The 24,615-nt window shown below is 37.0% G+C and overlaps 1 long non-coding RNA gene across 2 annotated transcripts in view; it reads right to left on the reverse strand.

The window, feature by feature from the left end:
• LOC118972419 (uncharacterized) overlaps positions 1–24,615 on the reverse strand; it is a 271,560-nt gene that overhangs the window by 198,539 nt on the left and 48,406 nt on the right. The window lies entirely within an intron of this gene.

Raw genomic sequence — 24,615 nt, forward strand, 5'->3', positions numbered from 1 at the left:
TAAATAAAGGTATTGACACATTTAGTAACTTTTCCAAGGTCACATAGCTTATAAGAGGCAGAGCTGGGCTTGCACTCAAGCAATAATACTTCATCATAACCACTACAGCAAACACACAGTTGTTGCAAGGATTAAATAAGTTAATACCTGTGTTGTGTTGTGTTGAGAATTGTGCCTGGAACATTCTAAGAACTTAAATGTTAGCTATTATTATTACAGGTAGTATTCTACTTTTAAAACTTTGTTGAATTGATATATTAGTTTTGAAAAATTTAGTGTTAAAGTATCTAGTGTTTATCATTTTTCCAAATAAACATCAATGCAAACTTCTCTGACTTTTCTATCTCAATCTTCCACTGTTTAGTTCAATTCTCCAAACCACAACTAATTTGGAAATACTGAGTCTAAAAATTTTTCAGGAAACTAATGGTGCTAACAAGCTATTTTTCCTATCTTAGCCCTAGCTTGTCTTCAGCTCTGCATGAATTCCCACCTCCAAGCCAATGTCCTCTTCATTCAACACCACCCATTCCATAACCCTAAAAATCCCATACTACTAAATGTTTCCTCCATAACAGATCCCTCTCCTGGCCTAGGTAGCATTTGCTTTCTTCTCCCCTCATCTTGGTAAAGAAACCTCTCACATAACATCATAAGTAAAGCATTGAATTAATAGGCCCAAGACTTTCATGGAAGATCTGGCAGAACTACTGTTTGGCTATAGACTTTGGATTGAGTATCTGTATCGTCACCTGTAAAATAAGGATACACTTCTAGATAGAGACTGTTTGAGGATCAAGTAAGACAATGGATATGAAACTGATATGTAAAAGTGAAATACCTTTTATCTTTGAGCAACATTAGCATTAATTCACATACACACTGCCAACAGATACTGGCCATAGTTGTACCTAATCAAGGTGAACTATAAATTCTGGTATAATCCTAAAAAACACACTCTATAAAATTGGCAACTATGCCTCTGTGATCACCCTCTCTCTTCTCTCATGCCCCAGTGTAGAGATAGAAATGGACCAGGAGTTCACCTTTCTGGGCCTCATTTCCTGACCTTTAACAACTGTACCTTCTACAGTAGTTATGGAGACTAAGTCATGGAGACAAAAATGGCCAGCTGTCAAGTTTAGAAATTGGTTGAGTGTGCACTAAAATGTCAATTGTCATCATCGTCATCATCATCATCATCATCATTTGTATCATGAAGATGCAAGGATAAAAGAATAAAAATCCCCTGGACTGAAGCCCAAATTCCATTGTACTTATAAATCTGTTGCCACTAGGCACTCTCATCTTCAGACCATTCTGGGATTTCTATTCCTTTTCTATTTTTAATTGGGAATCTGAGTCTATAGACCAGGCTAACAGAGGAAATTTTCATTATCCTCATCAAGTTAAGGTCTTCCAAGTACTTCAAAATTCTATCTGTAGGTGACTGTGAAGGGGTATGTGAGAGGGACTTGGTGAAGGGGGGAACCTAGTAAACATAATGTTCTTCCTGTAATTGTAGATTAATGATACCAAAATAAAAAAAAGATTCTATCTGTGGGAAGCAGCTTTCAATAAGTTCCCCCTAATTGATCAGTTTGTTCAATTCTCAAATAGGTTCCCTTCACCTTGAAGCCAAGTTTTGTTCAAGAACCCTTGAGATATGTGCAAAAAGGGAGAACACAAGGAAATAGAGAAACATATTAAATTAATGCTGAAAGACCTTAGAACTCTCTAGTGCTAAGAAATACATGAAAATTTAGATGTGGCCTCTGCCTTTACAGAGTTTATCATATAGCATTTTCACTCATTCATTTGTCCATCTATTCACATGTTCATTTTTTCATAAGCATTTAGTCAGCTCTTAGCACTCAGTGAGTACAATGGGGAGAAAGCAAAGATATTTAGGAAGAATGCTTGCCCACCAAGAGATCATGGCCTAGTTGCTACATGAACTGGTTATGATATAATTAGATGGAATGAGTATCATATGTTTATTTAATGGAATAAGATGATACAGTAAGAAGATGCAGCCCCATCAAAGATCTTCATAGATTCCTCTGCAGAAAAATTCATCTATGTCCCCATTCAAAAGTAAAACAAATACTGGCAGACACCTACTATATGCTGGCCTTGTGCTGTTGGTCTGTGGAGATACATGGTGGGTCCAAACATTTGCTCTGCTGTCATGAAGCAAGCATTCTAATGAGAAGAGATCAACAGAATGAAATTTATACTCATTTACAACTGACATTCGAAGAATGAGTAAGAAAATGTGAGGGAAATACATTTAGGACAGAGGGAATACAATGTGCAAACATCTAGGAAAAGAGGAGCTTAATGAGTGAAATGGGAATATGTTAGGACATCAGGCTGAAGAGGAATGTAAGTGAAAGACCGTATAGGCACTTGTTGGCCACATTAGGCAGTTTTAAGGGCCATGGGACACACCAAGGGGTGTAAAGCAGTGTGAGGCCATGATTCAATTTGGGTTTTTGAAACTATCATGTTGACTGCAAGGTAGAGAAGGAACTAGAATAGAGTCAGATTAGAATCCAGAGGACAAATAGGCAATATGGATAGTCTAGACAAATGATGGATAATTTGGACTAGGGAGGTACTAATGGAGATGGAAACCAGTGGGTGGGGCTAAGAGATATCCAAAAAGAGTAGGATTTGTAATGCACTGACAAATAGGCAATATGGAATAGTCTAGACAAATGATGGATAATTTGGACTAGGGAGGTACTAATGGAAATGGAAACCAGTGGGTGGGGCTAAGAGATATCCAAAAAGAGTAGGATTTGTAATGCACTAGGTATTGGGGGTGAAAGGAGAAATAGTGGTGATATTTACTGGCTAGTTCAATTGAGAGAGAACCAAGAAAAATTTGAACAGAGGGTTTTTTTTTAATGTCCTCAGTTACTCTTCTCTGCTCTCTATTCTGATCCAGTGGCAATTTTTCCTTTAGTTTCTATCTTCTAGAATTCTTCAACACCCTCAAACACACATGCACAAACACATGCACACATACATACAAGCTCAAAACATTAGAGAGTCTTTATACTCATTTGTAAAATACTGTGGTAAAGAATGATGCTTGCACCTCCTAATGCTATTTGCTCTTCCAATAGGAATGAGTCTGTTGGTATGGGTGCATATTACAATATACACTGTCACAGAATAAGCATTCTAATGAGATATGTCATTCCTACATCAGTGGTTTCAAATCAGGTATAAAATCTTGCTACCCAGGGAATATATGGTAATCTTTAAGTACAGTTTTGACCATCACAGCTACAAGGGTGTGGTCACTGGCACCTAGTCCACAGAGGCAGTGGATATTGGTAAACATTTTGTAAGGCACCGGATAACTTCTCACAACAAAGAATTATCTGACCAGAAATGTCGATAATGCCAATGCTAAGGAATCTTGCCCTACACTCAAATCCTTCAAGAGATGGCCAAACTAAAGTAATACTGTGGGAACTACCCTGACCTTTTACAAATCCATGCTGTTTTTTAAAAAAGTAAATAAACAAAAAGAAGAAAAACCCAGAACTGGAAATTAGGCATATCAAGATGCTAGTTTTGACTTTTCAAAACTAATCAAAATGGGAGAAGGGTAGTAGGAGAAGGATTCAGTAATTACAGTATTTCTGAACTGGAAGCAAGAGCAAAATCAACCAGAGAAAAGTATAACTTTGTGCCTAATCAACTATCTGACTGAATGTTCCATAAGACTAGCTTTAAGGCCCAAATGAATTACAGTAGTGATTCTGGACACAGGCTTGAACAAATATCAGTCAAATATGAGGCTAGGGTAGTGGGAAGATTTTGAATATTTAAAAGTATTTAAAAGTTTCTGTAATTAATTCAGTGAATTATAACAATATGGTCAAGGTATAAAACTCTTTAACACAAAGGAACTCGAAGGAAAAACTGGCAGATAATTCCCATTTCATCCTGTTGTGACTGTGGATTGCAGCACATATGGTCCTGCACCAGGGGTTGTAGAACAGTGGAAGATTCTAACACCATATGTGTGGAAATCCTGTACCTTGCAGAGAGTGAAGGAGCAGGAAAAGCTTGTCCTTGAATCCTGGGCCTTTATGACCATTTTCTTCCTGGCTCAATATCAGATTTTGTCCTCTCCATATGGTATTTTCAACCTATTGTATTTCATCTATAATGTAGTTTTCTTGGGGATTTTAATTGCTTATTTCCAATACTAATTTCTACTTCTGTGAATACAGAGGAAGTATATTTGCTTCTCTTTCAATAATACAAAAAGAAAACAATTATGAAACTACACAGACTGCATAGTATTCAGTTTTCCAATGGAAAGTCTGCTCTGTGTCAAATATATGCACCTGAATGCATATGCACTTCTTTAATATTCTGTACACGATTTGCTGGAAAGAAATGCACTATTTAGATGTACTAAGATACTATTGTTATTTATCTTAATAGTTTTGAATCTATGGATTTTGAGGGGACAATTTTCTATTATTAGAAGACTTTAATTATTTTTCCTCTTCACATTAAGCTGATACAGTTAAGCTAACAGAAAATTAAGAGGCTCAGATAGTGGACTTTTTAGGGGATGCAATACAGAGATGTACTTAGGGATTTGTCAATAATGCCATCCTACAGTAAAAGAAAGAACTGAAGAACTAAAATGATTGTTGATTGAAAGCACTTCTTTACCAGCACTTTCTATTGGCCCTTCCATTCTGTCTCTATCAGCCCCAAACATTACACAGCAGTTAATTATGGATGCTGTGTAAATTTATGTTCTCTAAATTGAGTGGAGCCCTTTATCATTTTCTTCTTTTACTCTCTTTACTTGCCATCCCAAACCTTAAGCAATTGCCTCAAACTACACTATCTAATTTCTATCCCACTTACATTATGATGGTTTTGGCACTTATTACTTTGAAGAACTGAACCTATCAATACACAGTTTTCAGGTTTTGGCTTCCCCATCTACATAAGCTTTTATTTTTACAATCAAGCTTTTCCTTTCATCTAGCCACAGTTAGCAAGGTGTTCAGGGCCAGGCCCTTGAACTGATTCACTTCCTGTGGGACCCACTGTGCTTCATGAATGTGCTCTTCTCCGTCCTACAACATTTACTTGTCCAGCAAACTGGATCTTTTCCTACAGCAAATAAACATGCTCAGATCTCCTCCATGCTAAAAATTATCATCCTACCTTTAACATGAGTCTTTTTCTCCTTCCTTTCTTATCAACGGTTTTTATTGGAGTACTGTCACAGTTGCCATTTTCTCTCTTCCCACTAAACTATTCAACCCATAGCAATCAGGCATTTTATCTCATCACTCCATTATAGCTGCACTTGCTAAAGCCACCAATGGCCTCTTTGATGCTAACCGCACAGACCTATGCAAGTGATTATCTTTCTTAAACTCTCTGCTACATTGGCACTATCAATTCCTAATTTCCTTTAGTTCTTTCTTTTGCCTTGGCTTCTCTGATGAGTGGTGCTCCTGGTTTCCTTCTACCTCTCTCTATTCTTTCCCAGTTCTCTTTGTGAGCTACTTCCCCTCTGTCCTTGATTCACAGATCTTTTTTTCTTCAGGCTCTTTTGGTTGGTTTCATTAAAGCTCTTCTAAATACCACTATCTGTATGCTGATGACTCACACAATTTTGTCTAGAGTTCCTATATCTCTTTTGAACTTAACATTCACAAAATCTTTTGCACACCTCCTTTTGAAGTCCCACTGGCTCTTCAAACTTAATATATATAAATCTGAATTCATTAAGTGTATTAAGCTCTAACCACCTCCTGCATACTCCATAATCTTGCTCTTCCCCCTGTATTCTGATCTCAAATAACAGAGGCTAAATCCAATTAGGTACATGAAAGTCAATTTAGATTCTTCCTTCCCTTTTTAGATACCTAACCATTTAGTTCTGCTTATTTTACCTTGTGAATATTTCTTGAATATACACCACTTTTAACAATACAGTCCTTCCCATGGTTCCCATTTTAACCATGGCTCTTGGTGACTACTGTAATGCTTCTATAACTGGTTTCTCTGCTTCCAGTTTCACCTCCATAAATCCATCCTCCATCCTGCAACCAAATAATCTGTGCAATATACAAATCTACCTAGGGTGCCTTCATTAGCTCCCTATCTACAGAAGTGAAAGCTTTTGAACATGCTATACAAGACCCTCCATGACCTGACTCCCACTGATCTCCTCAGAATTTCTTTCCAAAATTCTCTGATTTATAATTTAGGCTCTTATAATAATGACCTGCTTGTAGAGCTCTACACATACGTTGTGTTTCACACCTCAGCACCTGTCCCTTCCCTCAGGATCACTCTTCTCACCTTTCCTCTTTGAACTAACTCAAACCCATTTTTCAAACTCAAACTCCGGTCTTGTGATGGTAAATTTTATTTGTCAAGTTGGCTAGTCCATAGTATCCAGATATTTGATCAAACATTCTAGATGTTTCCAGGAGATATTTTTTTGATGATATTAACATTTAAATCCATAGACTTTGAATAATGCATAGGTGGGCTACATCTAATTAGTTGAAGGCCTTAATAGGAAAAAAAAAACAAAATCTAACTTCCCTGTAGGAAGAGGGAATCCTGCCAGCAGACAGCCTTCAGACTCAAACTGCAATTCTTCCTGGGTCTCTGACTTACACTGCAGATTTTAGACTTGCCAGCCTCCACAATTACATGACCCAATTCCTTAAAATAAATCTAACAAAAATTTTACCCATAACTCCCTTTTATTTTTTCATCTCAGTGGCCTAATTCAATTTCAGGACAGAATTTATCAGGTCAGAAATAAACTAACTTATTCATTTACATCTTTATTTTTCTCCATTGGGTTATTAGCTCCATGAAACCAGCATCCTTATTTTCTGCTGTATTCCCAGCACCTTGCACATGGTAAACATTAAAACTCATTCTGGATGAATGCACTAAGAATATGTACTCATAACACTACAGTGCTGGTGGGGAATGATTACAAAACACAATTCTTGCTTTTGAGTATTTTGCAAAGTATTGGGGTGTTGAGGTTAAACTGATGAAATTCTCAAGGAATAAGGTGAGACAATATAGGAGGTGAATTGGGAGGTGCAGACAAGGGCTAGAGACTTCAGTGGGAAATGAGATCCCTGAGGCTGAAGACATCAGGCAGGAAGCAAGATCTTGTATTGGCCCTATTGAGTGAGTAGCATTTTGATGAACATAGAAAAGAATGAAAGAAGAGAGAGGGAAACCAACCTGAAGGAAAAATTAACACGAGATAAAAACATCATAATTCTGACCATAGAGATTAGAAGCACCAGAAAGTGGCAAGAAAATTAACCTAGGTAGGAAAGCTGAGGAAGGTGATTTTTTAAAATTTAAAGTGGGGTTGGGACCCAAGTGGGAGTTATTGAATGTTTCTGAAAAGAAAGACCTACAAAAAATAAGAGGTTAGTTCATAAAAAATTAGCCTGACAGTGCTAGGTTAACATGGATTGAGTGATTAAAAAAATCTGGAGTAAGGTAAAACTACCCTTTATCTCCCTGCAGTCTGTCCTTGCATCAGTTCATTGTTACGTCCTTTCCCATGGTGCAAGGCATTGTTAGGAATCTCCCCACAGGCCTGCCTCACCCAGACCAGTGCTCCGTAGTCTGGTTGGGTGGATTAAGTGTGTTCAGCAGCTATCCCTTCTCTGCTTTCTTTTTTTTCCTGCTTCTTTCTCTAGTACAGTAACCATAAATTACCTCATTCTGACCCACAGTGAATTAGAGTCCAGTCCCAGATCTCTCACCACTCACTCGCTGTCTAATGGTTGAAGGGTCAGGAATCTCTTAACATCCTTTTGCCAAATCTGACATCAACCCACAATTAAGATATTTGACCTTAACTTGATGTTTTGTATTTATACCTCCTTTTGGGAACAAGCAATCCCTAATTTAGGAGGTCTGAAGAATCTTAGTGCAATAATCCACCAGTTCAGACTAAAGTCAGGTACACTGCCAGAGTAGCTTCGTCCTTAGGGCCCAATTCTTGTAGCCTGATTTCTACCTTCTTTCTCATGGGGTCGTGGGTCTGGCAATATCTATCTGTTCATAAAAGGCTGAAAATATTTAATATTATTAGAACAGATTGCTCAACTTTGAGTTGGCAAGAAATTATTGGATCCATTATGAGTTCTTTTGATACGGTTAGAACACACTTAGTCCAGGTAAAATGAAATGATCAAAACATGTAAGAACCATTTGAAATCAGAACTACTTTTCAATAGCATATTAAGCTGTAACCCAAAGGAACTATCAGAAACTGTTGCTCTTGTTAAAACAGGTTCACATTGGCTTGTTGGCTTAAAATAGTTTGATCCAGTTTTCAAATGGTCATATGGAATCTAGTTTGACTTAGTTGAATTTAATTGGAACAGGAGAGAGTTAGTTAAATCCAGTGAAAACTTCTGTGATATGAAATTATACTCTTTACAGACATCTTTGAATCCCCAGTATCTAACCCAGGGCCCAACACAGACTGGGAACTTGATACATATAGTTACAACACAGATGACCAAATTGGAACAAATGGACATTAATTTGGGGAACAAAGGCACTGTGCGCCCCAAGATAAGAGCTAATGACAAAGATTATTCTCACTGAAGGTACAGAAGCTGCTCTGTTCAATATCATGGCCATTAGTTATATGTGTCTTAAAATGTGGTAAATATGAATTGAATTGTGCTGTAAGTATAAAATACATATCAGATTTCAGAGACTTAGTAAAAAAAAATAATTGTCTCATTACTTTTTCTATATTGATTACATAGTCTAATAATATTTTGGACATACTAGTTTAAATAAGGTATATTATTAAAGTTGATTTCATTTTTTTTAACTTCTTTTTAATGGGATTACTAGAAAATATTTTAAATGCTCTGTGTGAGTCTCATTTTGTTTCTCTTAGACAGTGTTAGTATGCAAAGCACTGCTCACTCATTAGAAGTGTCCACCAACTTCTACTCAACACGTATTCTCACAACAGGCCCAGGACACTTTTCCATAGACATCAGGAATGAGGAAAATTGCCACCTTTGAATTTAAGTTCAAGGACTATCTTTCCTGGTCTTGAAAAAATCAAAACAAAACCTTATCACCCCAACTATCATCAATCTTCTTCTTTTTCTTGAATATATTTTCCAGTTCTGCTCTTTTCTCTATGTTCCACTGAATTTGTGTACTCTTTGCCTCACCAAACTACCCACTTCTAATATCTATCTTATAATTCTGTCTCACAAATATCTCTTAAATGGAAAAATAAAAGGATATTAAATTTAAGATCATAGGCAATTCATGATCTCTATGACACCTAGTCACTTCCTGGACCACCAATTCTTTTCATAATTTATGTAATCAACATGGTGAATACTGTCCTAGGCACTGCTCTAAACACTTTTCCAACATCAACTCACCCTGTCCTCATAGCTCCCTTATGAGGATCGTTCCATTATTGTCCCCATTTCACTGATGAGAAAACAATACAGAAAAGTTTTCACTTGTCCAAGATAATGTAACTACTACTTGACAGAGACAGGATTTGAACCAGAAAATCTGTTCATTACTTATTTAGTCTTTTGTATGGAAGGTGGTCTTCCTCCCTGATGGCCTCATCACCCAAGGGTTTGCTCTACCCAAACAAGGATGAGCAGGAGCATGTCTCAGTCATTCTCAGACTTTCCCTTGATATTCATTTTCCTTGCTTTTCTGATTTATCTGTCCTCTGTCTCATTGTGTCAAGATCCTTCCTTTGATTTATAAGATAACAATAATATAATCCAGATTTATCTAAATTATGGTACTAATCTTACTAAATAATACAATTACTTATACCTGTAAAGGGTTTTCAATTTGCAAAGTACTTGAAGGTACAATCCTAAATTACCAATGTGTTAATGGGAGAAAATGTGTTCACTTTGATTCTGATGTTTTAGAGAAACTGACTCATCTCAAAGAAGTATTGCTAATGGGACTTCAGGAATCGTGATAGATCACTGATTGGGAGAGCACTGATACCACGGGGAGCATTGCTTACATTCCCAGCATTTTCATTATAGTTCTATATTCTTTCATTCATGCATACATACATACCCTGTTTTGCTCACAGAGGGACTTGAAGCAGTTTTCAAAAATAAATACAATCTAACAGGATTAAATAAATTGAAGAGTAAACTGTAGCTGTTGTTCATGTTCTCTGTGGCAGGACTCCAAATCTCTGTTCCAATTGCCTAGCACAACCATGATGGCCTGAAGAACACAGGCACAAGGCAAGCTCCAGGCCCACATACACTTTTCTTGTCTACCTGGGGCTCTGCCTCAGTCAACCTGGTGAGCAGAACTAGAGCTATGGTGGGTAATGAATACCTTGACTCCTTTTACCTATTTTTTTTCCAGTTTGATTGAGATATAATTGACATGTAACATTGTATTAGTCCAAGGTATACAACATAATGATTTGATATATGTATACCTTGTGAAATGATTACCACAAATAGTTAGCATCAATCACCTCACAGAGCTGTAATTATTTTCTTGTGATGAGAAATTTTAAGATCTACTCTGCAACTTTCAAATATAAAATGTAGTATTGTTAACTATATACACCATGTTGTATATTTCATCCCCAGAACTATTTATCTTATAACTGGAAGTTTTTACCTTTTGACCACTTTTACCCATTTCCCTGCACCCCTCAATTTCCACATCTGGCAACCACCATTCTCTTCTCTGCATTTGTAAGTTCTACTTTTCAGATTTCACACATAAGTGAGATCACATAGTATTTATTTTTCTCTGTCTATTTCACTTAGCATAATGCCCTCAAGGTCCATGTTGTCTCAAGTGGCAGGATTTCCTTCCTTTTTATAGCTGAATAATATTCTATTGCACATATGTGCCACATTAATTTTATCCATTCATCTGTTAATGGACACTTAGTTTGTTTCCACTTCCTGGCTACTATAAACAAGGCTGCCAGGAATGCTGGGCTGGGGATACAGGTATCTTATTGAGATGGTTATTTAGTTTCCTCTGGATATATACTCAGAAGTGGAATTGCTGGATCATATAGTAATTCAATTTTTAGTTTTTATGAGGAAACTCCAAAACTTCACTGTTTTCCATAGTGGCTGAACCAATATTACATTCCCACCTGACTTCTTCTAAAAATGAGTCAAGAGACCAGTATAATCAACTGATCTGAGTGTCTTTTCTCTTGGGTCTTTTCATATTCCTACTTGGCCTACCAAGGCAAAATACCTCCCAAGCAGAAGGTATTTCCGGTCCTCAACTCAGTCCACCAATTTCTTGGGAGGCAAGTCAGAAAAAAAGAAAAAGAAAATATGGGAATAAAAGTGATGTCTTCTCTTTTGTTTTGTCTATAATTTAGTTAGTCTTCTCACTAAAATCTCTACCTCCTCTCCCAATACGGTAGCTTAATTTAGTTAAGCTTGGAATTCCATTTTGATTTTGAACTATTTTAGAGGCCCCCTTCCCTGGGGACAGAGTAAAGCTTCTAGAGGCTCTTTGGAACTGGAGTTGTTAGGGACACGACAGACACCAACAGCACCAGCGAGGGAAGAGATTACACATGGAGAACAAGGACAATGGGAGGAATATAAAATAAAGCCACATGGAAGATGAACAAAGAACACATACCTTAAGATACTATATACTTGCTTGAAGTGGTCTATAAGTTTGATTCTGAATTCTCTAGTAGCCAAAGGAAAGAAAAACACTGTAACAGTCAAAATATCCATATTATGAAGCCAACATTGTTACTCAGGTTTTCCTGGAGCTGAGAGCCCTGAGGAGATACTGTCCCTTGATTCTTACACACACACACACACACAAAAAAAAAAAAAAAACACAGTGCTGTCAATAACATACCTAGATTAAGTTTCCTAGAACTTATCATATCCCTTACACTGATACAAATCAGTAAGAGCAAATCTAGAGTAGGTGCTATGCTGCATAGTCAACATATTCCATAACTAATAAATCATAGGATTCACTAATAAATGAGATTTGGGTATTGTACTTTTTAACTTTTTAATTTGTATCAGAGAAAATTAATCAATGTAGACAATTTGGGTACCCCTCTCTAGCCCTTGTTCCCACTGTTGGAGTTTCCCCTACTAAGGGCCCTCTGTCCACGGGACCCTAACCTTGTAATATAATCACAGCTGATACAACTAAGGTAAGATCCTAACTCAAGGGAAACCTGTTGCTAGGCTGAACTGAGCTAATAAAATTCCCGCAGCCAAGAAATTAAACCAAGAAACACAAATCCTGCTATAGCGATTTACTCTGGAGAAACCAGCTGGGAAGGCAAGAGTAGATGTCACAGCCAGCCAAACCACAGTCATACCAAAGTTGTAAAAAAACAAAACTGCTGACCCTTGAAGAGGACATCAACTCCAACACATCCTTGCTACATTGCCTGTGAGTGTCCTTTATCAGAGGAAAGCAGAAAAATATATTCTCCATTTCTTAGGCCTTCTACCCTATCATTTCCCAGTGTCCATGCTTTCAGACAAGTCCTGCCTTGGATATCCTTCCTAAAAAGATGGCAGGGAAACCTGGGGGCTGTTTCCCGGTAAGGGCAGGGATAAGGAGGCAGACAATGGTGTAACTATCCTACAAGTGATGGCATGAGAGGGTCTAATATTTACACTGTTATTCATTGATGACAAGGCACATCAAGCACTTTCAAATGAAATCTTCATGAGGACCTCATGAACTGTGGAGACAATGCCCTAAGCTCCTGAAAGAGGAAACTGGCACTCAGCTCTCTAGGAAACAGGATATCAAGTATTAACCCAAGCTCCTGCAGATTAAGATGGCAATTTGCTATAGCCGGAGACCCAAGGAAATCAATATTGCAACAATTCTCTCTATAGCATGAAAGCAGTAGCCAGCAAACATGACTTTGAGATCCCATTTCATGCTATAGACCAGTAGCTCCATTTCCTAATGGACAAGTATTTCAGTTGCTACTGCTGAGATCTCCAAAACACTGGTATCCTTTCAAAAGAGCCTGCAAGGGCCTCTTTGATATCCTGCATCTGTAAGTGGCTATGAAATTGCCTGCTTTAGGAGCGGGTCTCTGTCCAGAGTGAGCACTTGCTCTGTCAGGAAGCATTGTCTGAGTTGGCTGAGACAACCATGGCATAGCCAAAGACACTGCCTACTGTCCCCAACCACCATCTGTCTGACGGTGCTACCTCCCTTTGGGCAAGAGGCAAAAACCTGTCAAGCCCTTCATCAAACTGGTAAGCCTTAAGGACAGCTACAAAGCATTGGAGAGGGTCCTGCGACCGGGATGAAGAACACTCAGCGCCAGATAGATCCAAAGTCACCTCTCTGCCACCTCAGGGCACCACTTCAGTTACCTAATATCCAAACAGTCCAAAAGAAAGCAAGAGTAGGAAAACAGACAAATATTAGAAAGCCAAAAAGAAACAAGAAAGCTGAGATATCCACTAAGAGGACACTAGTCATAGAAAATGGAAGATGGAGGATTTTAAACACATTGTTGGAATTGGAGTGAAGTATTAGCACACCCCCATTACTCTTTTTGGACAGAAACATATGTCTTGTAGAGAAAGGCAATTTAGTTCAAATGATAAAGGATGCCAGTTCTTAAGGTAGGCAATCTTCGAACTAAGATTCCAAAAGATTTGTTTTGGTCCAAAGAAACTGTAGTGGTAAAAGCCCTTGAAGGGAGCTCCATATTTTGTGAAATCAAAGCTTCAAGAAAGAGGCAACAAGAAGTTAGTAGATAGATATGTGTCATTTGGGACTGTGATTCTGTAAGAAACTTTGGAACCAATAGTCCCACAAAATCACAACCAAACACACAGGAAAGGAGAAAATCAGACCCCACATCAAAGAAAACACAGAAATAAACAATATCAAAAGTAAGTAAGCTGGGGGCTCTAACTGTGGTTAGAGAGAAGGTGTGATACAGAAAGGAAAGCCTACTCAAGGTGTATTGTGGGACTAATCCTAGAGTGATTCTTGCCCTTATCATCCATCAGCCAGGTGACTTGAGCAAATGTGCTTGGATCTCGCCCATACTGGCTACACATTCATAAGTAAGGACAGTATAACTCCAGGGTTAAAAATCCCGAGGCAAAACCGAAATCAGTCAAAGGGAGAAATAAGGTGGAAGAAACCCATTTATTTCTTATAAGCAGTAGTCCACTTCTGCTCTGTGGTTTCTCTCACAACCCAGCTGCAGAAGAAGGGGCCCCACCCAACCTCTCTAGTCCACATAAGCCCTCATTTGCCCTTTAATTACCTATTGATATGTAGATGATACTTCTCTCCACCCCTTGGAAATACCTATTGATAAGGAGATGAACTAAGGCCAGACAAGAGATTCTGGAAATACTACAATTTTACCCACAGACAATAATTTATTTTATATAGGACTGTGTAGAGATAAAATGAGATCAAGGATATTAAAAGTGTTTAGTTTGTTAAAGGCATTTAGTACACATTTATCTCCCCATTTTGATACTGGTTTGCTGACGTTAAGATGCGTAAAACATCACAAATCCTAGAATCAAAAGGAATATTAAAGATTTCACTAGAAACCAACTGTTGATCAGTTATCCCCCATATTCCCTCTCAGAGCATAAGCAACTTTTACAAACACTGCGAAAGTTGTCCTTGTTTTGTGTGGAAGGCACAACGTGGTGGCAAAAGCATGAGAAGGGCATCTTCCCTAGTTTTCATTCATGCTTCCTGAGATAATATTCCTAGGTTGGACTGCTTTCATTCACAACACATTCATTCTCCCTATTTTTTCTGGAATTACATCTCCCTAAGACTGGATCTCTCTCCCAGTATGATGCCTGAGTTGAAAGCATTCACACTCAGTCAGGGCTGAGAGCCCAAAGTATCTGGATAAATTCTTTCTAAAAATGGCAGAAAATAAAAAAATATGTAGCTAATAACAAATGTCTTATTATTTTTAAGTGAAATGTTTTTAAAATCTCAAAAAATCATACAGAAATTAAATTTATAATTATAATTTATACTGGCAATAGCCCACTAGGGTTATTTTTTCACCCACTTACAGGATGGCACATGCAGTTACAAATTCATCATTAATTTTCTCCACTCAGTAGAAGAAGTGCTTCCTGTGCAAGTTGTTCAGAAAATGCCTCTCTTTTGAGTCAAAGTGCTAACGTGTCCTGAGATGTTTGTTTGATTTTCTGTCCTCAAGTGTAAACCCCTTCATACCCTTTCCCAGGCTCTGGATCAGATGAGAAGAAGCTCTATACAGACAAGGCTCCTAAGATCTCCACAATCTGGTCTAGCCATTACCAAGCCCATGGTATTTGTAGCTAAGCCATGTTACTAGCAATATTTTGCTGAATAGGTTGGAAAACTAATGGATTTTCCAGAAGGCTAAAACTTTGCAGTGGGGTGGAAGAATATCCTGGCAAAGCCACCAAGCAGTAAAGACTCTAAGACAAGCTCATCCAGGGGCACTGAGCTAGCTAAGAAGATGAAGGGGCTTCATCTTATCTAGGAGGTAGTTTAGCTGAAGCAGTCAGGGAAAAAAATTGCAGTTCACCTCGCAGCCAGCTTAGGTATGTGCTTGCTGAGGATAAACAGAGAGGATTTGATGGCTTTAAGGATATTCCTTCTACCCATGTTGGAACATTTTCATATTCTAGTCATTCAGCAGATGCAACATCTTAGAATATCTTCTTATTCTATCTGGGGTATCATGTCCAAGTATTTTATTATATTAAATCATCTAATGGTCATAACAATCATTGAGGTAGAGTCTATTAATATAAACATCTTGCAGATGAAAGACCTGAGGTCCAGAGAATTAGGCATGTTGCCCAAGATCACACAACTTATAGGCTGAGGAGCTGGGATTTGAGTCCAGAAATCTCGCTTTACAGCCTCTATGAACTACTGTCATTTCCAGAACCTTCCTACTTAGGACTAATATGTGAAATAAATTATATTAAGCCCTGAACATAGAACTACATACAAAGTAGGTTCTCAATACATTCTAGGTCCTCTGCTTACCTAGTGTTCTCTGAGTTATCAAAAAAGTTCATATATTCCGAAGTTTAAAGCTTAATTTGAAGTTATTTTACTTTAACATTCCCTATTTTTGGCTGTGAGAAAAGAAGATATAGCCATGAACTTATTCCAATTAAGCAAATGATCTGAGTTTCTAAAAATGTCTAACTCAAAGAGTTGGAGATCCTGACCACACACTTTCCTTCCTTCATTCCCTGCTTCATCTTGAGAGCAGCACATGACATGTCATTCCAGCTGCAGTACTATAAAATTATGACATCTTCAGAACTCATGTTCCAGCTGAATGCAGCAAGATCATATGAATGATATTTAAATGGTAATATATCAAAAGTTCCCAGTATTGCATTAAAATTGGTCAGAACATCATAGTAATGTCCCCTTAAGCATTCTTATCGACTTGCCTTGCTCTCTTCTGTTACATACACATTCAGTTTCAAGTACTATGATTGTTCTGTTTTCTTCCTTATGATCTATGACTATTTGTGCGTTTACAGTCTACATTTATATACATTATGGTAAATATTCATTTCCATGTCCTCCTCTCCCATAGGAATGTGTGAACCTTGATGGAAGGCACTGTGTCATGTTTATCTTGTTTCCCCACCACCTAGCACAAAGCATGACACTGGCAATGGCTAAATGAATGTTAATTGAGTGAATGGATGAATGAACTTGACCAAAAGTGACCTTTCAGAGCTCTATTTTGGGTCCTCCACCGACATTCTTCACTTCTGTTGGTCTGATCATAATGGCCATGAAAATATATGCTTGTCTTTCTGTTTCAGAAATATTCCCCATTTTCTTCATGCTATTTTGTTGAAATTGCTTCCCAGATGATAGACAGTTTGCTTTTTTCACTGGTTTACCTAACATAACCCTCTGTGGTTGTTTAAACATGTCACCAGCTTCCTTTCCTTTCTAATTCGCATTTAGTAAGTAGATGAAGGCAAGAAACTGTTTCAAAGGAGTTCAGGTTCTAACACATTTCTCACAGGGCTGCCAGAATTTACAGGCTGTGCCTCAATGCAGCCCTCTGCAAATAAGCATCTAAATACTACAGAAGTGTATGCTTATGTAATTTTAAGGCTTAGAGTCAGAACAAGAAGGAAACAACATTTCTTTTTATCTTCTTCAGCTACCAACAAAAACAGGCTGAGGTTGAATTGCAGCTGGTTGATCATTTTGGCTCAATATCTTCATCCTGACTTTGGGCCTTGCGTCGATAGATAGAGGGCATCCAGCAAGCAATCCTACCTGTTGTACCTTAAGCCTAACAATATATTTTTGTGATTCAGTTCTTGTGTGGCATATGTTTGCATGCAGCCATTGTGTACGAGTGTGTGCACACTTAGTTGAAATATGGATGTTTTCTTTCATTCAGCTTGAAAGTAAAAGCAGCTCTCTGAATTGCCTCAGGGTACTTTTCAAATACCCTGTGATATCACCCAGTTGGAATTATACACACTCATTTTCTAAATTCTGCAAAGAAAATTGCTGAATTCTCTGTGACATTTATCATAACTCTGAAAATTTATGCTGCTTTTGTCCCTTCTCCTACCCCTAGCCCCTTTTCAAAAGCGAACTTCTCCTGGCTCCATCTCCTTGAGTGTTAAATGCTTTTAGAAATCATTCATTTTTGTTATCAGCCATCTTGCTCTGTTTTATTTGCCACAGAATTATTCCATAGTCTAGTCTGATTCTCAGCTATAAAAAAAAGAATACCATTATTTGAGCTGGGATTGTCTCATATGTGTTAAGTTTAGCTCAACAATATCAAAATCCTACACAGATGGATATAATATACTCCAAAGTCCTAAAGTAAAAGAAATCCAATGCATAGAATCCTCGTAACTCCTTTCCTCATAATTAATTTATTTAAATACTTCCCTTGGCTCTCTATTACTCTAACAGGTATTCTCACACTGTAAGGTGCTTTAAAACCTCCCAGGCAGATTGTAAAAACTATACATTACTTATACCCCACGCTCAGAGATCTGATTCAGAAAATCTGGGTTGGGGACTTGGAAGTCGCATTTGTAAGAAACAATGCCAGTGAGTTTCTACAAGAAGCACAGGGATCACATTTTGAAAACACTGACTACTGGGTAAAATCCACTCCTTAACATTGCACAACACTTTTTATCAACTATCTCCCATTATTCCCCTCTCTTTGCCTCATATTGCCATAAATGTTCTCAGTCCATCTTTGCTGATCTTATTGCCACCTCTCCAGACATTTCAATGCCCTTATCACTTCTTCACCTTTGCATGTGCTCAGATTGCCCTTTCCCACTGCCTCAAGGGATATCTATTCAATTCTTCAAGATTTATTTCCAATATCCCCTTCTCTGTGCAGCCAGAAGTCAGTTACTTTCTGTGTTATGAATGAACAAATGATCAACAACCATTTATCAAATACCTACTAAGTACTAAATGTTTAAATTATATGCAATCTCATTTACTTTTCCCAGTCTTAGAAGAACCATTTTTTTTCTCATTTTACAGATGAGGAAAGAATTTTGGAGATGATAAGTGACTTTTCCCAAAGTTACAGAACTGTTAAGGACTAGAACAGAGAATCAAACCAACCTCCAATGAGTCCACTGTCAATACTCTTTTCCTTCTTCTTTACTGCCTTTCATAGCTCCTGTTCACTGAATTTCCTTATCACATTATTAACGGCCCATTGTGACCCTAATCAGGCTGCATTGTACTTATTCCTTTAAAGGCCTCTCCTATCTACTAGAAGATATCCTCTTTAAGGTTAGGGGCCATGCTCTCTGCTCAGTAACTAGACACAGTAGACATGCATTATGTTAGTGGACTAAGTGAATGATGCACTGAATAAATACACACCTATGCATACCTGTATTTTTCAGCACTTACTGTGGCAGATGTTTGTCTCCTTGGGACCATTCAACATGCCTTCTCCTTTATAACTGCTTCCTGATTTACTACTAAGATATGACCTTTTCCCTACTGTCTGCAATTTTGCAAGTAGTATAATTATTGTAAACTTTCTTACAAAACGGAAAAGTAGAACTCTTGAGTGGGTAACTCAAGGATTAGGGAAATCTTGTAAGTTCATTCATTTTAGCAATGTCGATGGCACTGTCCTGACAAGACAGCTCAGGTTATTGAGACAGCTCCAGGACTCCTGCCTCCTATTTTCTGTAGCTTCTTTGGACCCCACCTATCCTCAAGGCCCAACTCCAAGCATCCCAGAGCCCTTGTGAGTTTTCTGTGCTCTTTTATTACACATAAACAGTCTGTTACTTGCAGTCAAGAATCATAACTGATATACCTACTCCTCAGAGAAACCATTTTATCTTTCCTTGTTATACAATATGATTTTTACAAGCAAGCAAAACCTATGGAATAGAACTAAATAAGCAAAATTTGCATGTTACTTTTAGAACTTGAGCTGTGGTAAGCAACCTTTAACATCAAAATGCTTTTAAAGGCTTGTTGTGAGTTGATTATTCATGTTGGTCTTTCTTACAGAAGTAGAAGCAGGGTTTTTACTCAGGTTTTATGAGACAGGTCATTTATGATATCCAGAGGCAATGTAAATTTGTGATTCATACTTAGAAATGGCAACAGTGGACACTGAGTTTGACATCACTTACTCAAAGAGAATAATAAGATTTTATGAGTTTTTGCCAGTATTTGCTTACTTGCAGATGTGATTAGACAAGGGCAAGTGCCTTTATGGTGCAGAGACTCTGTTGGAAGAAAACAAAGAATTGTAGTTCATGGTATAATAATAACAATAATAAAAGCTATGGAAATTAATGTACTTTGAAAGGGAGTTTTTACATGCCCAGATAAAAAGCTCAGATTTGAAAGGTATTATGTTGGTGCACAGAATAAAAGATGAAACTATTTTCAATAAACCTAGTGGCTAATAAAAGCTTACAAAGAAGAGGATATTCATTCATTCATTCTTTCAAACAACCTTATTGAATACTGGCTATGTGCTAGGAGCTGAGAATGAAAAGATGATCAAGGAGCAATCCTAAAGAAGAGGTAATATCTAACCTGAGTTTAGATAAATGAATAGAATTGCTACAGCCCACAGAGCCACGACCAAACTCCAAATGTTAGAAGATTTTGATAGAAAGATAGTAAAGGGAGGGTAGTTGAGACTGTTGGGGAGGAGTGGAAAGTAAAAAATGGGTAGGTGGGTTAAGGTGACTGTGGAGAGCTTTGAAAGCAGATAGAGTAGCTAAGACTGAGATTGCAGGAAGGGAGACAGAACTAGAAAATTCTAGCCATACAGTGGTTCTATCAACTTGGGAAACTGTTTTGGGAAGATGAAGAGCAAGAGGAGATTAGTTATAGACAAACTGAATTTGAGATTATGGAATGAATCAGCAAGCAGATATCCAGCTTTTTTTTCTCATATATCAAATTTAACATCAACCATTGACAATATCCAAGAGACCTGACAATATTATGTATCATTTAATGTTTCATTTCAAACTAACATTATAATGTTCAAAGTCTCCTCTTTTGGAAGTCCAACTACAACAAGGTACACAGTACTACCATATAAAAGAAGATGGTAGGATGGACGGAGAGGTGGGAAGGAGTTATAAGAATGAATGACTCAGAAAAGCAAGTCTTGGTGTGAATCATGATAAAATATAAAGAGTTTAAAATAAAACGGGAAAAGTAATCTACCCTTCACTATAAACAACTGCAATTATATTCAATAAACATGAATTTCCATATTTTATTGAATTAAGATGTCATTTATTACAATACACACCATGACTTGATGGATCACTAAAGAAAGTAAAATCAATACTAATTAAAATACGATACAGTGCTAAGATACTATTAATTACAAAATGGACTTCAGAGAAAGATTAAAATATGAAAAGGTGAATATTTTAGAATCAATGAGAAACTAGGAGTACCTACTATTAATTCAGCCACAAGAAATTAGTCTGTATGCTTCTCTTAGTAGCCCCTATAAACCATATTTTGGAAACAGCCTGGCTTGGGGGAACAGGCCTGACTCAGCTGAGACAGACATAAGAATAAATTCCAGGTATATAACATAATAAACCAAAGATGCTGGGACAAGTTACGTAATTTCTCTGGACTTCAGTTGCTACATAAGCAAAACAGGAATTGACAACTGCTACCTCACAATCTACTATAAGGATAGAAATAACATTTATAAAATGCCTAGCATAAAACTAGTATATCATAAATAGTGCTCAAAAATTACCAGCTTAATATGTTAATTTTTCTCATGTTCTATAATGCACATGATGCATAAGAAAACATCAGATAAATTTTAAATTAGTTATTTCTAGTATAATATAGCCCATATTGAGTCCTTTACAAATATATCCCAGTTCTAGTAAATTGGGACTGTGAAATTTGGGATGAAAGAGAACATAAAAGATTATTTTTTTTATGTATCACCAAATGAATCCTAGCTATGCAACAGGTGCAATTTTAGGATTCCTGTAACTAGTATTCCTTCCCTCAAAGTGCATTTAAAATAATTATAAGTTCTAATAATATTTAAGTAAAATTTTTCATAAGCATTGCTTTTTAAATAAGAGATGTGTATGTTAAAGTTTATGAGCACAGAGTTTCAAAACAGGAGGCAGGAATAATACAACAGAAAAGAGAAAAGGTTTTTAATGGAAACAGTGCAAGGGTTCAAAGTGGACACTGAAGCTCATTACCGTGTCATTTTAGGCAAGTTAACCACTCCAAATCTGTTAACTCATTTGTAAAATGAAAATAATCATAGTCTCTAAAACATACGATTGTTGCAGGGATTCAAATTTAAATTAAATGAAATATATTAAGTGTAGACACATACTATGGTCTCAATAAAAGACTAACTGGCAACTCATTACTCATTTATACTTCTGGATCTTAGAGGAGACTGAGCCTAGGAGTGTGTCTGCTTAAATTTGATGTTTGGATTGTTTTTTTTTAAAATATTATTGTTAGGGATCTTTTAGATGTCAGATGCATAACAATTATATCTATAATATACTCCTCCATTTATAGCACTCCATGGCTATCAGTCTATTATTTGATTATTTGATTATCTTTCTTGCTCTTGTCTAGGGAAGACCATTCTCCATGTTAATTACCTAAGGAAGCAGGCTGGAAGAGGCAGTGCCCAATGACACCTAGTGCATCAGGTTGGAACTATTACTTTTCTGCAGTAGAGGAAGGGGTTGATGACAATCAAGGCAACTACTTTGTGGCAGGCACACTTTGCATCAGTTTGGAGTTTTGTCCTATCTAGCATCCAGCATCAACAGAGTTGGGTTTCTAGAAAAGGAGCCAAAACAATAAACTTACTCATAATCCTAGGCAGAATTGGTCATGATAGCTTATTGAATAAATATTTACATGGATAGGTGGATGAATGGATAGGTAAGTGGATGGATGGAAGTGTGAATATGAATATAAAGTTAAAATGGCTAAGTCTGGAAGTTTACTAAGAAATTTCTGAAACATTACCTTGCTCTGAGTAGCAAATTTTGTGTTTTTCCTCATTAGTTAGAAACTTTCTTAAATATGCATTTACTCTTCTAATGGAGAGAGAGACCCAAAGGAATGGGAAAAATGAGTTTTATTTGGATTTAGTTTGTGTTTTCTTGATGACATCCTTCTAGTAAGAGGCAAGAGAGGAATGAGAAGTCAGTTGATTGCATAGTTCATAAACTCTGCAATAAGATGTAAGTGTTTCAAAGGAACGTTTTAGCAAAAGTAACTGGAGGATCCTTGTTTTATAATAATTTACCATTGATTGCATTTGAGAATATTGACAGGCACAATGCAAAAGATATACACGGATACATGTAGTTTCTCCTGTAAAATACTTCAATATTCCACAGGGAACTGAGTATAAACTAATAGTCGAAAAAAAGAGAAAAACTTAGGAAACTTTAAGCATCTAGTAATTGCTTAGCAAGATAAATACATGATAAAGAGTAGGTACTGGGAAAACAATGCTGATGTTTTACCATAATATTTGACTTGTTCATCATAAATATTTAGCTTGTTAAGTCACATTTAATAACCATAAAATGTAATTACATACTAGTTACCAATGTCATTTTAAGTTTATTTTCAATCAGCCAGATTTACTCTGTACTGCATAGATCCTAAATCACAATAGAGCTCTTAGAATAATCAATATTTAATTAACTTATAATTACTCATACTAACTGTCTTTTAAATGTAAATTAAATGCTACAATGTGACATTTAAAGAGATTATCATTTTTCCTATTAGGTCACTATATATGTTTATGGCCATAATTTATCCTTATTTCTAGTCAGAGTATTTGTAGTCTCAGAAGATATATAAATTTGCTGAACATTAAGAAAAACAAGGCACTAACAACTGGGTTGTATTATCTTCTAAAGCCATAATTTAGGAGAGTAATTTTTTTTTAATTTGGCAATTCTGGTCTTGCTCATGGGGACTTACTGACTGTTGCTCAAACTTCCCAGGGGCTTAAAGGAATCCTCCATAGAAAACAAATGCCCTGGCACCCTGACAAATATTCACAGCCTGGGTGTAAATAAAATAGATGGCACTAATCCAGTACAGATCCTGCTCTCTGCTCGCAGCTTCCACTCTTTTGAAAACTGCAGAAATTCAGGCTTTAGGGTGCCAATGAGAAGATAGCCACTTCAAAGGACTAAACGGTGCTCTACTGGTTAGAAAGTATGTATCTGTGTCCACAGTGGCAGGACTTATAAATAAAAAGTAGCTTCACCAAGTAGATTGGAAATAGCTTCTAATTAGATTGTTAATTTCTGAGATGTCTGGTAATCAGTCTCATATCTTTGGTGGACTTCATGGTACCTAGATCTGTGACTGGCCTATTACCAGCACTCTTCTATTACTGAATTTGCTACACAATGGGAAACCACAATAACTTATATTTAAGGAGGATCCCTTACATGGAACAGGAACCCATACACATTAGCATTAGAGCACCACAGTTAAGAGGTGCCTAGAAAATTAGGAGATCCCAGGGAAATGCTGCTTTTCAGTGGGAGACCCATGTCCTGAATCCACTAGAAAAATGTATTTCAGTGAGAACAGTAACTGGCTGTAAGTTGGGAGAGACTCAATTTATGGAGATGCCCTTAGGTGATAAAAATGTCCAACAGTACACGCCTATTAACACTATTTTCCAGTATTGCAGACACAAAAGGGAGAACTGTAATCTATGGTGACCAGGAATGCATGCCTTATCTGTAGGGACCAACTTTTACTAACTCCAGCTAACGGTTTTCATTCTTTCTTCGAATTTTTTAAAAACTTACAGAAATCCAGATTTTTATGTGAAATCTGATCATATGGCAACTAATTTGAATTTTTTTAAATATTACATGAATTTCCATTGAACAAGCAACACAAAATACAACTTTGGATTCTATAAGGTCAATTAGTAATCTCTGCTGT

Source organism: Manis javanica, chromosome 2 (assembly GCF_040802235.1).
Source record: "Manis javanica isolate MJ-LG chromosome 2, MJ_LKY, whole genome shotgun sequence".
NCBI classification, from domain to species: Eukaryota; Metazoa; Chordata; class Mammalia; order Pholidota; family Manidae; genus Manis; species Manis javanica.